The sequence below is a fragment of the Amphiura filiformis genome, chromosome 14 (assembly GCF_039555335.1).
Source record: "Amphiura filiformis chromosome 14, Afil_fr2py, whole genome shotgun sequence".
Taxonomy (NCBI): domain Eukaryota; kingdom Metazoa; phylum Echinodermata; class Ophiuroidea; order Amphilepidida; family Amphiuridae; genus Amphiura; species Amphiura filiformis.
In genome coordinates this window covers 6,024,708-6,042,080 of record NC_092641.1, presented here as the reverse complement: position 1 = coordinate 6,042,080, position 17,373 = coordinate 6,024,708, and the positions used below count along the sequence as shown (strand labels likewise).

The 17,373-nt window shown below is 38.3% G+C and overlaps 1 pseudogene; it reads right to left on the bottom strand.

The window, feature by feature from the left end:
• Positions 1 to 6,588: 6,588 nt before the first annotated feature.
• Positions 6,589 to 17,373, bottom strand: part of LOC140169629 (sodium/potassium-transporting ATPase subunit alpha-2-like) — a 40,213-nt pseudogene continuing 29,428 nt past the window's right edge.

Genomic DNA, 17,373 nt, shown 5'->3' with positions numbered 1-17,373 from the left:
GGGCCCGCCCATATGGTGTTATTCAGCTGAAGAGAGACAAGGATGAATCTTTTTGCATTGGAACTATTACACATTGGGGTGCACAAAAATACCAATGACAGCAACTTTTTCCTGTACGGGGGCCCAGACAGTAGCCTCAAAGGGCCCAATTTCCAATAACTGATTTATTCAGCTGAAGAGAGGCATGCATAAATATTTTTGCATTGGAACTATTACACATTGGAGTGCACAAAAATACCAATGACAGCCATTTTTTCCTGTACAGGGGCCCAGACAGTAGCCTCAAAGACCCCGATGCCCCATAACTGACTTATTCAGCTGAAGAGAGACATGGATGAATCTTTTTGCATTGGAATTATTACCCATTGGGGTTTACAAAAATATCAATGACACCAACTTTTTCCTGTAATGGGGCCCAGACAGTAGCCTCAAAGGGCCCGATGCTCCATAACAGGTTATTCAGCTGAAGGAAGACAAGCGTAAATCTTTTTGCATTGGAACTATTACACATTTGGTTGCACAAAAATACCAATGACAGCAACTTTTTCCTGTACAGGGGCCCAGACAGTAGCCTCAAAGGGCCCGATGCCCCATAACAGGTTATTCAGCTGAAGGAAGGCATGGATGAATCTATATGCATTGGTACTATTACACATTGTGGTGCACAAAAATACCAATGACGGAAATGGGCCCGATGCAATGTCCCATAACAGATTTATTCAGCTGAAGGAGAGACAAGCGTAAATCTTTTTGCATTGGAACTATTACACATTGGAGTGCACAAAAATACCAATGACAGCAATTGTTTGCTGTACAGGGCCCAGACAGTAGCCTCAAAGACCCGATGCCCCATAACAGGTTATTCAGCTGAAGGAAGACATGCATAAATATTTGTGCATTGGAACTATTACACATTGGGGTGCACAAAAATACCAATGACAGCAACGTTTTCCTGTACGGGGGCCTAGACAGTAGCCTTAAAGGGCCCAATATCCCATAACCGATTTTTCAAATTGTCCAAAGGGCCTAATGTCCCTTAACTGATTTATCCAATTTTGTCATCTTGCAAGAGAAAATTACACCAGGAGTGCTCATCTTAAGAAGGGTGAAATTAGACTCCGAAGATGGCCACGCTGGTGATCTACCAATGACCTACCCATTCAGCTGAAGAGACACTTGGATGAATCTTTTTGAATTGGAACTATTCCCCATTGTATATACAAAAATACCAATGACACCAACTTTTTCCTCTACGGGGGCCCAGACAGTAGCCTCAATGGGCCAGATATCCCATAACTGGTTATTCAGCTGAAGAGACATATGGATGGATCTTGTTGAATTGGAACTATTGCACATTGGGGTCTACAAAAATACTAAGGATATCAACTTTTTCCTGTACGGGGCCCAGACAGTAGCCTCAATGGGCCAGATATCCCATAACTGGTTATTCAGCCAAATAAACACATGGATGGATCTTTTTGAATTGGAACTATTGGATATTGGGGTCTACAAAATAATACTAATCAATGGCAACAACTTTTTCCTGTATAGGGGGCCACGACAGTAGCCTCAAAAGGCCCGATGTCCCATAACTGGTTTATTCAGCTAGCATAAGATAGTATCACCAGTATCAACAATAGATAACTACTTCATCAATACCAATGTCAGCAGTAGACAGCTATTATGCTTCATTAATACCAATATCAACAGTAGATATAGCTACTTCATCAAAACCAATATCAGAAGTAGGTAATTACTTAATCAATACTGATATCACCAGTAGTAAAAATAGCTACTTCATCAATACCAATATCAGCAGGAGAAAGGTACTACTTCATCGATATCAATATCAGCAATTGATAGCTTCTTCAGTAGCCAATTTTAAAGCCTCATTCGGCACAATGCGACTTTATTCCCTCATGTTAAACCAATTTTGTTTGGAAAAGAGAGCATTTAAAATTAACACTTTCTTCCTTCATGGCGCCCCACTGCATTTTAACATGCACATTACATTTGGCTGATTGACCAGTTATGGGACATCGAGCCCTTTGAGGGTACGTTCTGGGGCCTCGTATAGGAACAGAGTTGATGTCATTGGTAGTCTTGTCAACACCAATATGCAAGAGTTCCAATTCAAAAGATCTGTGTGTCTTTTTGGCTGAAAAACATTTTACTGCTTTTTAAATACTAAAGTGAACAATAGCCCATGAGGAGTGACACATTCAAGAACTCTGGATAGAGTCTAGTAATCCTAGAGTGGGTGTGCTGGCCCTCATCTTAGAGAGTGAGGTATATTCCATCACAATGCAAACTTTAGCCTTGTAAACAGTTGCTCTGTCTCTGACATCAAGTTTATTTGCAACTCTCTTCAGAGCGCCCAACTCCTGTCTTGCTCTGTATGAGACGTTAGAAATATGCTTTGTCCAGGTCAGCTTGCTGTCGACTGTGAGTCCCGGGATCTCCAGCTCCTCCTTCTCAGCCAGTTTGGTGGTACCAAACAGAATATATATCTTGGCTAGATTTCTCTTTCTTGATATTGCCATTGCCTTACGTTTCGATGTCTCGAAGGTCACCATCCGTCAAATTTCTCGGTGTCTGGCTGTCTGACAAGCTTTCTTGGAATCTTCACATCGATCACATATGCAAAAGAGCTCGCAAAATCATCGGCTTCATCCATAGATCTTTCCAATCAGCCCCCTTCAGCATCCGTCGTTCTTTGTACTTGGCCTTGGTTCGCCCAATTTTGGAGTATGGAAGTACTACTAGGCATCCTCTGAACATAACCCTTACCAACCGTCTTGAGTCTACTCCCATGAGGACCTTCGCTTGGATTCCGACCTACCTCTTCTTAGTAAGTGTCGTGATGTTGCTTCTCTGTGTCACTTATTTAAAATCTTTGCCAATCTTTGTTCCTCTCCCGACCCTTTCCAGCCTCATCCCAGACCCGGTCTAAGAAACCTCAATTCCAGCGCTGTTCAAGTTCCTTTCCACCGGCTTTCATTGTCCCAGAGATCATTTTATCCGTTTGCCTCCTCCATCTGGAATTATCTCCCTGAGGCTATTGTCAATGCTTCTTCTCTCAAGTCCTTCAAATTGGCCATTTCCCACCTCCTCTAACCAGTTCACATAATTTATTTTTTGTTTTTACTTTATTCTGTATTGATTATGTATTTTCTAGTAATGTTTTGATTTTAATGTAAGGGCAATCCTTCAATTTATTGTGTAATCAATATTGGATCTGCCTGGCCTTGTGCCAAATGTTATAAATAAATAAATAAATAAATAAATAAATAAAAAGAATGCTAAAATTCACTTCAGGAGCAGATTTTTTTCTGTGGGGAAGCTAACATTTAGCGGCAAAGGTCTGGCAAAATGTTTCAGCTCTGACTTTTGATGTAGTGTAGACTTGACGCCCATTCTGCAGCACTGGTATATAAACTCTGATGAACTTACCAGACGGGGTGCTAAAATGTATGGGATATCAGGCCCTTTGAGGCTACTGTGTGGGCTCCCGTACAGGAAAATGTTGCTGGCATTTGTATTTTTGCAAACCCCAATGGGTAATAGTTCCAATTCAAAATCCACCCACATGTCTCCTCAGCTGAATAACAAGTTATGGGATATTGGGCCCATTGAGGCTACTGCCTGGGCCCCGTACAGGAAAAAGTTGCAGTCCTTTGTATTTTTGTAATCCACAATGGGTAATAGTTCCAATTCAGACAAATTCATCCACATGTCTCTTCAGCTGAATAACCAGTTATGGGGCATCGGGCCCTTTGAAGCTACTGTCTGGGCCCCGTACAGGAAAAAAGTTGCTGTCATTGGTATTTTTGTGCAACCCAATGTGTAATAGTTCCAATGCTAAAAGATTTACACATGTCTTCCTTCAGCTGAATAACCTGTTATGGGGCATCGGGCCCTTTCAGGCTACTGTCTGGGCCCCCGTACAGGAAAATGTTGTTGTCATTGGTATTTTTGTAAACCCCAATGGGTAATAGTTCCAATGCAAAAAGATTCATCCATGTCTCTCTTCAGCTGAATAAATCAGTTATGAGACATTGGGCCCTTTGAGGCTACTGTCTGGGCCCCGTACAGGAAAAAGTTGCTGTCATTGGTATTTTTGTGCACCCCAATGTGTAATAGTTCCAATGCAAAAAGATTCATCCTTGTCTCTCTTCAGCTGAATAACACCATATGGGCGGGCCCCTTTGGGCCTACTGTCTGGGCCCCCGTACAGGCCAAAGTTGCTGTCATTGCTATAGGCATGAAAAGTATACTCCTGGGAGTGATATCCAACAAGTTTTGTCCATGTCTCTCTTGAGCTGAATAAATGCATTTTTTGGCCCCCTATTTTGTGACCTCCAGGCTGAACGTACAGGCTGTGACCCGGCAGCAATATGGAATATTGAATCTTGGGCCTATACTAACATAATCAGACCATCAAACCTTTTGTCTCTTCTGAGCTGAATAAATTGTCTGGGCTCCTAGTCTAAATTAACCATTATTCTGTGCTCACAACAGCATTAGTCACTAACCTCAAAACCATATGCAGCCACATCAGCCATCAGGCACATCCTCCTCATGCTGCTCTGCTCACCAGCCTGGTCACATGTTGCTGTGGCCTGTAGGATAGTATTCCATTCTTCAATCAGGATTCGTCGCAGGTCTATCAATGTGGTTGCATTGGCTACTCTGGCACGCACAGCACCAGAAGTGTTCAAATGATGGCAGGCAATTCCATTCTCTCTACTCCCATATCCTGTAGGTAGTCGTTGACTACCCTGTGGGGCGAGAGTTGTCATCTTGGAGGATTGCATTAGGTCAGGAGGGTGAAAGTGCATATAGGAACAATGCCAAAAACTACGTCACGCCGGTCACGCTATTGTTCGACTTAAACTACATCATTCGCCATTTTGTAAATATTAACGCATGATCGTTGCTTTGAAGTTTCCACCGGATAGTCTGTGGATAGCGCAAGAGCATGCTTTGAAAAAAAAAAAAAAATGAATATCATGAAGATGTTTAAGATTGATTCTTAGATGTTTCAAAAATTACCGTCATATTGCATAGATTCATCAAAGAATGGTTTGAAGTACTAACCTTATTTAGTAATTGTAAAAAATCGGGAGAATTTTACAAAATCAATGTTTTTACCTGTCGGTATTACAACTCGTGAAACACATTAGTGATGTGCCTGGGTGACCTAATCTACTAACCTTTAACGTTTCCTCTATGAACTCTAACCCTCCTGCAATATGGTGCCTATTGTCTAGAGTTAAACTACATCATTCGGTGTGTTACGTAATAGCTACGATGCCTATCCCTTTATATCCCTGATTAGGTCCCAGATTGTGAAGAATAGATATGGTATTGCAGCTTGCTGCACAGAATAATGGTTAATTTGGCACCTTCTCTTTGAGACCCCACTACATTCACAAGATGTGAAAACACTTTCCAAACTTTTGTTGAGGAGTTTAGTATTAATAGAATTCCATATGAGACCATCCACCACGAATGAGCTGCAATGCTGGCAGATCTTGTTTTGAGATACATGTATGGTGAACCTCTCAAAAAACAGCGGAAAACAAAGGATTTCCCCAACTCTTTTACTACCTTGCAAACAAGCAACAGGGAAATATTAATGTAAAGCTTATTTTGAGGAAAACTTGCCCATCAAATATATCTCAAAAAGTGAAAATGCCTACATTAAAACCCGTTTGTGGTGGACAAAATAAATATTTGAGTTTCTAATTTCATTGTTTGTATCTTCAGATAGCAGTTTCTGACAACAGTGTAATGGGTCAAGTAGGCCTATGTTATGGAATTTTTGAAATCTGGGAATATTGTTTTTATTATGTATTATGTATCAATAAAATGTTAAAACTGAAATTGTTAAAAAAGAAACAAAATGTTCTGCAATTTTGATACCTTGGTTTGTCTCAATAGCCCATGAAAAGGTTGCAATTTCAAATGTTGCACCGAGAAGCTGCTCAAGCTATTCTCTACATGACTAGTCAAGGATGACCAGGAGGTGCTCTAGCAACAAAAGCATCATTTTCAGTGGGTGTAGCTTTTGAGTCTGCATTTTACCATGGCAACAAACTCTGGGCTATTGGCAACCTTCAAACCTTGCAGAATGAAACGGTTTCTTCGTGCTATTTCAGTTTTTAAATTAATTTGATGCATATATTTTGAATTCTCATAATTGTAATTTCTTTGTATTGGTCCGTTGTACAAATAAATAAATGCAGAAATAAAACCTCAATTGTCTCCAAATCTTTATTACACCAGCCGTTCAAAGGTCTTTCATCTCAAAATGGTTCGGTTTGACCCAATGTTTTCTACCTTATTACATTTGGACAAATTTATTTCCAGAATTAGAATTCAACCATTGCATGGTTCCGCCATATGCAAGATCCTCAAACTGGCGAAAGACATGAAAGGAAGAATATACACAATTCACCCCCATGTTACATGTATGTATGCTGATGCCAGATCAAGGTTCTCCACGCATATGGCAGAACTGTGCAATAGACCAATGCTGATTGACAAAACAAATACCAAATACAAACACCCAAGAGACAAAACTTATTTATTATATTCACTAAAGCAATTTTATTTTCGACATCACGTTCCTTTATGACTAACATAACACTTATTTAGATTATACACCAATATAAGTTTAAAGGGGATATGCTAAGGTGACCAACATCCACCAAATACACTAAAATTACAATAATAATATAATATACATTGTAAATATGGTACTATGTATGCATATTGTCAACTATTGATGCCCCCACCCCTCAAAATGCCCTTTGCACTAGTGTTGGGCAACATGTTATCCTTCACTAGTGCTGGGCAATGTCACTCCTCTAACAACCAGCAAGTACTACTTTCACTACGCATTCCCATTATGGAATTTTATGCTAATTGTTTGCAAATTTAATACCATGTTGTGTATAGGCGAACAGGTGCTATGTGTATTTGCTATGAAGAGTTGTAAATACTAGGATTACATGATAAATATCAATTACCAATGTTTAATTGCATTGTTTCTGTTGAATAGAGTTGTTTAGTAAGCAGGAGAAAGATTATATTTGATTTTAAAGTATTAGTGAAATTTATTACTAAAATTAAAGCTTAGTAACTCACTAATACGTGTATTATGCAATTGTGCCAAAAATGGCAAGAGTTGCATGCAAAAACTGAGTTGAGCAAAGGTGGTTACAAGAGTTGTCCAAGATATGAGTTGTATTGTAAACTTTTTGGCACAAGGTTTTTAAATGCATTTTATTTTAAAAACAATCTTGACAAAGCAAGATATTTTTAACATCGAGCCGTTATTGATTTGATAAGCCTTTTAAATTGCATTTTTTAAATTTAGTTGAGTTGTAAGTACATTTGCAATGGAACTACTTATGACAACTGCACAGAAATCCATGTGTGGTCATTTTTGGCACACAATGGATATGGCTTAACCTTAAAGGACAGACATTGGCCATCATGGGACATGTATTGACCTCGATTAACAAATACTTGCCCTCGTTGGACATGTATTGACATCGAGGGACAAACATTGGTCATCATGGGGCATATATTGACCTTGTGGGACAAACATTGGCCATCATGGGACATGCATTGACCATAGTGGACATGCAGTTGAAACATACACAGGTTCATATGGATCTAAATAATTGGCAAGCAAGAAATTTTTATAATAATTTAGAAGCCAATGATACACTTCACAAATTGAAAGTTTGAAAGTCTTTGTGAACACTGCCCAAGATGTATAGTCCATGTCACATTTTATATTCACAAATTAAGGATTGGTCTGTTTTCAGAATGGCACAGTAACTTCTATGCAGCTGTCCTACAAACTACTGATTTGATTTGCGTGGGTCCTGTCTCCGCATTGCACGTCTCATCTGAAGAAAAGTAACAAATATGCACCAAAAAACTTTCTGCTCTGATGGGACCAATATGTTTGCTTATCCCTTATGTTTGGTTCCAAAAAACTTTCAAGTACTGAAAAAGATGTTTGGAATAGTTTACCGCTTCAGCCTAACGGGATTGACACGAACAAATCGGTCCTATCAGAACAAAAGAGCCCCTAATTGTATATCGCTATATCTGGCTTGCTAACAATTCAACCAAGTATAGTTTATTGGCTTGATGCATGAACCTTTACTTCTCTAAACAAATCAGACATATACCAAAGCATGAGGCCTAGACGCCATTTGCATATATTTTGTCATGGTACTAGTATAAGACCATAAAGAGTGATGTTATGCTATAATGCTGGAATTGTATCGCAAAATCGATAACTATCAATAAATATAAACTACCTGTTACTATTTAGTGTATAACTTGAAAACAAAATGGTTTAACTCAATTAAAATTACAAGCAAACTGAAGAGTGTAACCTGAAGAAATCAGTGAATATTTTAAATGATACACGCGCTAGTTCAATTAAAACTTCATTTATACTAGAGAAGCTACAGCGTTCATATGGATCTGGTTTAGAAATAAATGTAATTACAGGTTCTTCTTTTACTCGCTGATCATTTACTGCTATAGCCAGCATTGGAGGAGTGACGATGATGCTCAAATCTACTGGAGCGTACAGCGGATTGGTAGCCGTTGTAGGGGGTGGCTGTGGTTGCTCCATGGGGGGTGAGGGGGCATCGTCTCAGTAGTAGGTCTCATGTTCAACCCATCCGCCAGGTCGACGACGGAGGATGAGACGACGGCATTCATCATATATAAAGATGAGAATACTGAAGGGAATTGCAGTAAACCACCATCCAATTCTGTTGGGGAGAAAAAGCATAAAAGTAAACCATTATTCACTGGTCTTATACCACCTGAAATTTTATGAAGCACAAGTATCCTTAGACGGTTTCATTTCGCTCACGTATGAACACTCCTGTTTGCATGTATTTTCAGGTCATACACTGTTAATAAAAGTGGTAAATTCAGCGGATGTAATTTTTGTACTTTCCAAATTTTGATATTCTTTGGTTGTTCTTAAATTCATGGTTTTGAAGGTTTCGTACATAAACCAGAGATGAGATTGGTAAATTATCAAATCCACGGAAACCTTTTTATTCCTGGAAAGTCTTATGTCCAATAGTTTCTCTCAAAATAAAAAAACCTTACAGGGGTATCTCCATGATTTTAGCAAGTTAGCATCCTCTTTTTAAGGTATGGTTCAATTTTATTCATGTACCATTGATTGGAACTCAAGCCTAACAGTTAATTTTACTAGGGTATTGTATTCTCTTCAGATGCAAAAATCACAATTTTGATAGGGCTGTCAATCTGGTCACCCACCTTTGACAAATAGAATGAAAGCCAAGCAAATATGGAATCTTACCTAAGAGGGTACATACGCAGACCATTCTCAAGTCCTGGGGTGTAGGACAGAGTTGCCGCCAGAGCTGTCTCAAAGATCAAACCGGTGTTCAACACCCAGTTACTATAAGAAAGAAAACATGTAAATTAATTAATTTAATCTAAAATGGTTTTGGTCAACAATGTAATTTTGCAAGTCCTGGAATTAAGCAGAAGTGGAACCAATGCATTGCTTTACTATACTAACACACTGCAGGCTGTTACTTACACACCTTGTCCTTGCTAACAAACACTAGCTGCATAGGTATGTTCTTAGTACTTCATCCTGTAGCAGTCAAGTATTAGCTCATAAGGTATTTGACTTGGTGTTTTGCGATGCAAGTTTGACCCCCAAACTGTTTGAGTCCCTTGCAATCGTTGACCTTGTCCTCACTGACAACAAACTCAAGATGTAGGCTAGTACTCCAATTGCTGTCCTACCCTAGCTGCTTAGTGCTTACTGACTGGGATGATGCAGCCTGTTCTGGATCTTGACCTTGATGACAAACATGATCTAATTTTTGATGTGGGCAAGTGTTTCACTTGCACTGATGACCTCATGTTTGCTGTTCGACTCTATAGCTACTCGCTGACTCAAAGATGTAGGCCGGCACTTGCACTCTTGACCTTGTTCAACTGCTTACAAAATTATTCATGTGGGTGGGCTGGTATTTCACTTGCATGTCTCTTCACCTTTGCCGCCTAACAACTCAACTATGCAGGCTGATTCATCACTACCACTAATGACCTAGTCCTTACTGAGTTAATCACAATGCGGGCTAAATCTGCACATGACCTTGTTTTTGCTGGCAACCACTAGCTGAAATACTAACTCACGATGTAGGCTGGTACTTCAATTGCACTCTTGACCTTGCCCTTGCTGATAAAAACACCAGTCCTAACTAACTCAATGATGCAGAAAAAGCGGAATCAGCGACGATCAGGTACCACAATGCCCAGTGCGTAATTACCATGACAATTGACATGCACAGCATTTCACAGCTAACATGCACAAAGCAGCTTCACATGCAAAATGGTTATGCACTAGCCAGAATACTTAACATCAACATGAATGCAATGAATCATCATCTGTCGTCAGTCGACGGAATGGCAGGAGTGGCTGAGAATAAAGTGGTACCAGGGTGAGGTTGCTCTATCCTTCATAAGCTGCTGAATTTCACAAGTAATGAATACTATGACATATTATGCAAAGTCATGTGGAGTATAGTTCTGATACCTCTCACAATCTCTCTAATACCTGCTGTATGCAGATGGACTTTAGCAAGTTGATCTTACCATTTGAACACCATACCAAGGCTTACATTAGGCTAACAAGTACACACAAACACTTTCTCTATTACTATACAATGTAGCGAGAAGAAATGAAAATATGATCAGTAAGGCAACGAAAAAAAGAAACCCTTTTCTACAGACGGACGGACCTTTAAGTAGGGTCAGTCGATCGGCCTTTTTTTTATCATTAAATGACCCAAAAAATCACTTAAATCTGTAAATAATTTGCAATTTGAGAAAATGTTGTTCCTGAAATTTCCAAAATTTGTGTCGGCATTCATTTGTACAGGAAAAATGTTTTTCCCAATTTGTTCAAAATCTGGGTCGGTCGGGCCTGTAGAAAAGGGTTTTCTTTTTTCGTCGCCTAAAGGGCAAAAAACAGAATACAGACTATTTGTAAATCAGAGGTTTGCTGTCGGCTATCTTCTTTGAAGCTTGACCTTTAGAAAAAGATTTGCTCTTTTACCATTTGTTTTGATGGAATGAATGATGGATAAACAAATCAATGAGTTGTATTTATCAGTGACCAACATCTTTTTGCGTGTGGATATTATTGGTTATTAGTAAAATGTCCAAATTTGAATTAATCTTTCATTTTAAATGTTATATACAGAGTGTATGCAATAAGCGTCACACATCCTCATGAACAAATCTAACACCATGCAATGGGGCCTCTAAGGGAAATTTTTCATGATAAAACAATATAACAGGTAGTAGATAGGTATGAATGGTTGTGGAATCGATATAGACACGATGTCCCTGTGTCATTTTATACCATATTCTTCAATTGTTATACAATTTTAGTTGGTTCATTGCAGGCCTTCTCAACTAGTTTATTTGAAGTGCCAACTGGAAAATGTTAGTGATCATGAAGTACCAAATGTCAAAGGAGGACTTTGCAAGGTAGTGCGTGTCTATAGAGGGTAAGGTGCAGTGGTGCTTTATTGGGGTCCAGGGGGAAGCACCCCCAGAATCTCCTGGATTTTAAGGTTTTTTTAAAGGCCCAGATTGGGTATTTATCACCTTTTTGTTCAAGATTTAAGTGAAATTTTTTTTATTAAAATTAAAAATTAATGTGCGCCACTTCGACTGACTCCAAGCGCCACAAGTTGAGAGGGCCTGGTTTATTGCATAGGATCTATGGTCAGTCTCTAGAGTTTGACCAATCTCTAGTTATGACTACTTACTGCATGCCCTGGTGGATGAGTGAGTTCTTCCTGGTCTTACAGATGATGACATCAGCCCATTGTACCACCACAATACTCACAAAGAAAGCAGTGTGGCATGTGTACTCAAGTACCTTACGCTGATCATACGACTGAAATGAATAAAACATCAAAAATATTCATTATTTTAATTTAGTCACTAGTATATCCATTAGGGGTGCGACTTCACAAGCAAAATGTGTGTAATTTATGGGCGGGTACCCGTGGTGATGGATCAAGTCAAGTGGAGTGAGAAATGTTTCGTCCAAAACTTTCAATTCCAAATTATATTTTGGCTGTTTTCTCCAATCACGGTCGTGCTCAGAAGTGCCTCCTTTTTACATACCACATACTCACATATATATGTTAAGCTTATTTGTGAGCACAATTTTAGCAGAATTGTATGCTTTGGATGATTGTAAAATAATTTGTGCTTTGGGTAATTGTGAAATATTTTATGTACTTGGAGCAACTGTATAAAAAGACAACCAAGATAACTAAAGAAATGCAGTGGCTTTTTATTTATGGGAATGTTACTGGTCTTCCTCGCATTTGAACAAAACACCATAAGCTACATAACACCTCTAATAGCCACACTTACCCACTGCTGTCCGTAAGAATCCTCCAGATTGTTGATGGTTGGGTTATCCCAATCAGCTCTTAGGTTAGGCAGACGGTCAGGCAAGAACCCATTCTCAGCCATGATGACGAAGTAGGTGTAGAAACCTGCAGAGGCTTGCATCATACCGATCTGACCGTACGACATACTGATCAAACTGTGTTGGAGAAAAAAACAAGAAATGCAACACTGGTTATAGAAGAAATGAGCAACAACATAGCAAAAAGAAACATAAAATTTTATCTTCCAAACTTGCAACAACATTAAAATCCAATGCATAACATATTTAAATAGAGTCAAATAAGCATGAGATTTTCAAAACTTGAAATATTTATCGTCACCCTGCTACGATAATTGGGCAGCTTTTTTTTGTAATTTTGAGAACAAGTACAAAATATGGTTCATGTATGCGCACTTAAACATATTTATTCACCAATCATTGCACAAGAACAAAAGATGAGACAAATTAAAAGCAATAATCAGAAATGTATAGGCTTGAATCTATGTCGAGATAAAGTCATCTAATGAGATTTAGCTGAATTAAGTTGCTGCAGCTGTTTCATGTTGCCATTATTTTGCTTGCCTCGCTTCAGCCCTTGTTTTCGGTGCGATGCGATACAATCAGTTTCTGTATTATAGGTTCTCATATTAGTATATTTGTTATGTTTATTGATGTGTATGTACTTTACATATGCTTATTACTTTTATATATTGGCACTAGTGATCTGGTAACCCCAGGAATGAGTCACGTACATTTCATGTTACATACATGCACAAGCTCTAAATGTACAATTATATTTTTCATATTGGTGGCTGTATAACTTTAACCTGCTCCTGTACTTTCTACTTTGGTGGTGGTCTTCTGCAATGACTTTTGTACTTTTTATGATATTACATGAACAATGTTGTGGTGGTGTGGCAAACGTTTTCGTATGCATCAGTGTTTTAATGTCTTCATGTATCTACAAATCTACACATATTTTATGTGGTGCGCCTGATAAAAGGCGGGATATCCAACCAACCAACCAACCAACCTATGGCTCATGTAAACACAATGTATTGCTTCACAACAATTGTTGATTCCCTTGCTGGAGAAAATTTTTTAAACTTACCGTTCGTTTACAAGTTTGTCTCCCTTAGGGTCACGTGGTTTACGCTTCATGATGTCACTCTCAGCTTGTTCATAGGCAAGAGAAATGGCAGGCCACTGAAAGACAAAAACAAAGTGAAAATTTATTATCAAGTTTGCTACACCTCCATAAAATGTTCAATGTATATCTATGATCCGGTCTTAAACTTCCGCTGCTGATTTTTGTATGACCACAGTATCTCATTGCATTCATCTCATTGCATCTTGAATCAAGTTGAATCAAGAGTCCAGTATAAACTATTGTAAAGGTTTTTCTGGGTGTTCTACCTCTGCAACAGGTGTTGCTTCTCTGGTTGGCCGCAATGACTTTTGGTTCTCTGCTTCAGTTGTCGGCTGCAGTTTTCAGCTAAAATTGCTTGGGGTTTTGTTTTCCATTTCTAGAAAACGCTGAGGCCAATTTTTCTTGCCGTGGAAAATTAACAGGTGCGTCAATCACAAAGACTATATACTAGCCTTCATAAGATGATATATATCCTACATCGAATGCTTACCAAATCAGTTCCCAAATCGATACACAAGATGGTGACAGTACCAAGGGGCAGTGGGATACTAGCCAAGATGAAAATCAAGAAAGGACTAATCTCAGGGATGTTACTAGTTAGGGTGTAGGCAATAGATTTCTTCAAGTTGTCAACAATGAGACGTCCTTCCTCAACACCAGTAACGATGGAGGCGAAGTTGTCGTCCAGCAGGATCATGTCAGCGGCTTGTTTACTCACGTCACTACCGGCGATACCCATGGCAACACCTGCCAAAGCAAAATCACAACAAACATGAAATCAGATCATCTTAGATCACGCACAATATAAGCAAAAAAAATCACATCATACTTTTCTGATTTAATAACAACCATCACATTTGTGATGTACCATTTTTCACCGATGTGACAGTGACGTTATTTCATTGGCGCAGATTCAAATAGCTGGTGTTTGCTCAATGCGTAAGGATGCCGCATACTAGTATATGCGCGCAAGAAACAGCTGCCTCCACAACAACAGGTTGACGTCATTGCCACATCAGGTGGAAAATGGTACAGCAATTTCAGTGATCTTAAAAAACATATCAAGAGGTGTGAAGTTGATTTATTTTGCTAGTTATTTTTTGTACCACAAGCCAATGTATGTTAAATTCCAGATGAAGTAATAAACAGAAAATATTTTTTCTTACCGATATCGGCTTTCTTCAAAGCAGGCGAATCATTGACACTGCGTCACCAGTTACTGCCACAATCTGGTTGGTACGTTGGCAACCTTCCACAATGATGAGTTTCTGCTGGGGTGAAGTACGTGCAAACACAATCTCAGTGTGATCAGCTAGGATTCTATCAAGCTCTGGGTTGGTGATGTCTTTTAGGGATGAACCGTGGACAACGATAGCCTTGGCATCCCTATGTGGAGACAATGGAAACAAATTAATGTGCATACAGTATTATACTTTGATGTAAAAACTCTGAAGTTTTCAGATATTTGTTCAAAATATCAAGAGCTATCTCAAGAATCACTGAACCAATACTAGGCTTGTTTACAATACATTTTTCATGCTGATTCCAAACACAGTCATCAAAATGTACAATTCTGAATTTTTAAAAAAATATTTGAAACTTGTCGTATGCAGCCAACACCCGCATGGAGAGAGTTACAGTGTGGCAGTTGTACAGACTTGACTCATGATAGACAAGTTGCACAGGTTTAAACTCAAGGCACATATTGACATTGTATTGGGCCCTGCGTTACAAGGTGGGAGTACTAATAAGTGGGTGGTGTGACATTTTTCTTAAAATATGAAATGACTTTAGTTGTTTAGATATGAAGATGAACACCTACAGCTTTTATTTTGATATCATTTTAAAGCCTATTCTTTCTTCTTTCATTTGAAACCAAAGCCAGCCTTCTCCACCAATTCTAATTAACTTTATGATTAATTATGCTAACGAGCATGTAGGTGGGCGGATATTGGGACACGGATATTGGGACACGGTACCATAGAAACTGTATGGGAAAAGCGGCATCCCAAGTTTGGTTGAACTTTATTTGATTCTACAAACTAAAAACATGTCTAGAGGAAATGTTATTTGATTAAAGAATTAATAATATGTCATAAGTAGTCTTAAAATACTTTAATTTTTGTAAAACTTCAATTCAATTAGAAGGATTAAGTAATTAACAAGCTCAGATTCCTGATTTACGGCTTCCGATGAAAGCATTATTTTACAGAACTTACATGTGCACGTAAAATGTTTACCTCCCTATTTCATATCCAAGTGTTTTGCATTTATATTACAATGTACATTGTTAATCTTAAACATGTTCAAAATTACATTTTTATTAATTAGAAGGGTACCGTAATTAGGTATCAAGAAAGGATTAATTATTAAGGTGCAATGTGGGGGGGCTCCAGAAAGTCAAGTACCAATGTTGTTGAAAATTCAATTGAACCTGTTGAACCAACTGAAGAACAGCTTAATAATAATATGTATGATTTGATATGCAAGGGATCATTTTGTTGCTATTAAACCTGGTTCTGATTCCCTACATGTATGACTACCATTTGTTTGAATTGGAATCAGACGGAGTTATTATTGTTGATGAGCAAACACAAGCACAGTCAGATTGTAGATGAAGTAATTGTTGTTTTACCAAAAAACATCAAGGCATGGTTGCTTACTTGATCCAAGAAAAGTTATTATCCTAAAGCAGAGCATAGTATATTAGGTATTGACATAACTCAATCACAGAAAAATCTACAACAAACCTTGTTGTTCTTCAAACTGAGGATCACGAAGACATTATATGCTCAATATAAACATATGCTTGTAGAATGACTTATTTTGATATTTGTATGTTTGAAATTTATATATGAATATGTTTCAGTGAGTTTATTGATGATTTTTTCTGTTTAATCGGGCTACTTTTTACTAATCATATTTGCCTTTATTGAAACACACTACACATATTTCTGCCTTTTCGTTGTTTTATTCAAGTCGCGAGTAGTCAATTTTCATTCAAATTTTTGGGGTCAAGTAATATGTCAACCCCCAATAAACTATACATATTTGGAAAGGTCTTGGCTTGAGGAATTCAAATCTGGCATGTAATTTCATGTAGGGTATATCATAATGAAAATATGAAACTTTTTCAGACACACTTTTTTGAAAAATTCTTCCCTACTTTGGAATATAACATTCTAGGGCATACTCCCACCATAAAAACAATGTCATTTTTGGAATCCTTGGACAATTTCCTTTCAGAAAATGTATAATTTTGGTGGGGTAGGGTCAATACTTTTCAAGATATGGTATTTTGAATGCGGGAAGACGTAATTTTCAGAAATTTATGGTGCGTCACGAAAGAGGTTCCCACCTTATATCGCATGACCATTGGGCTTTTCCATTTGAAATCAACTCAACTTCAACAGAGGGAGTAAGAGTTTTAAATATAATAGACAATTCGGTAACTTCCATTTGAAATACTCACTCCCACTGTGGAAGATAAAGGTAAAGACATATACGAGCACATTTTTCCTTTCATAAAACTTACTTTGGGTTGACATCACCCACATCACACTTAAGACGTTCAGCAATATCTTCCACAGTCTCGTTTCCTTCAGAGATGATACCCACACCTTTGGCAATAGCTTTGGCAGTGATGGGATGGTCACCAGTGACCATAATAACCTGTGTAAGAGATTGTATGATGTAAGATTACCATGCT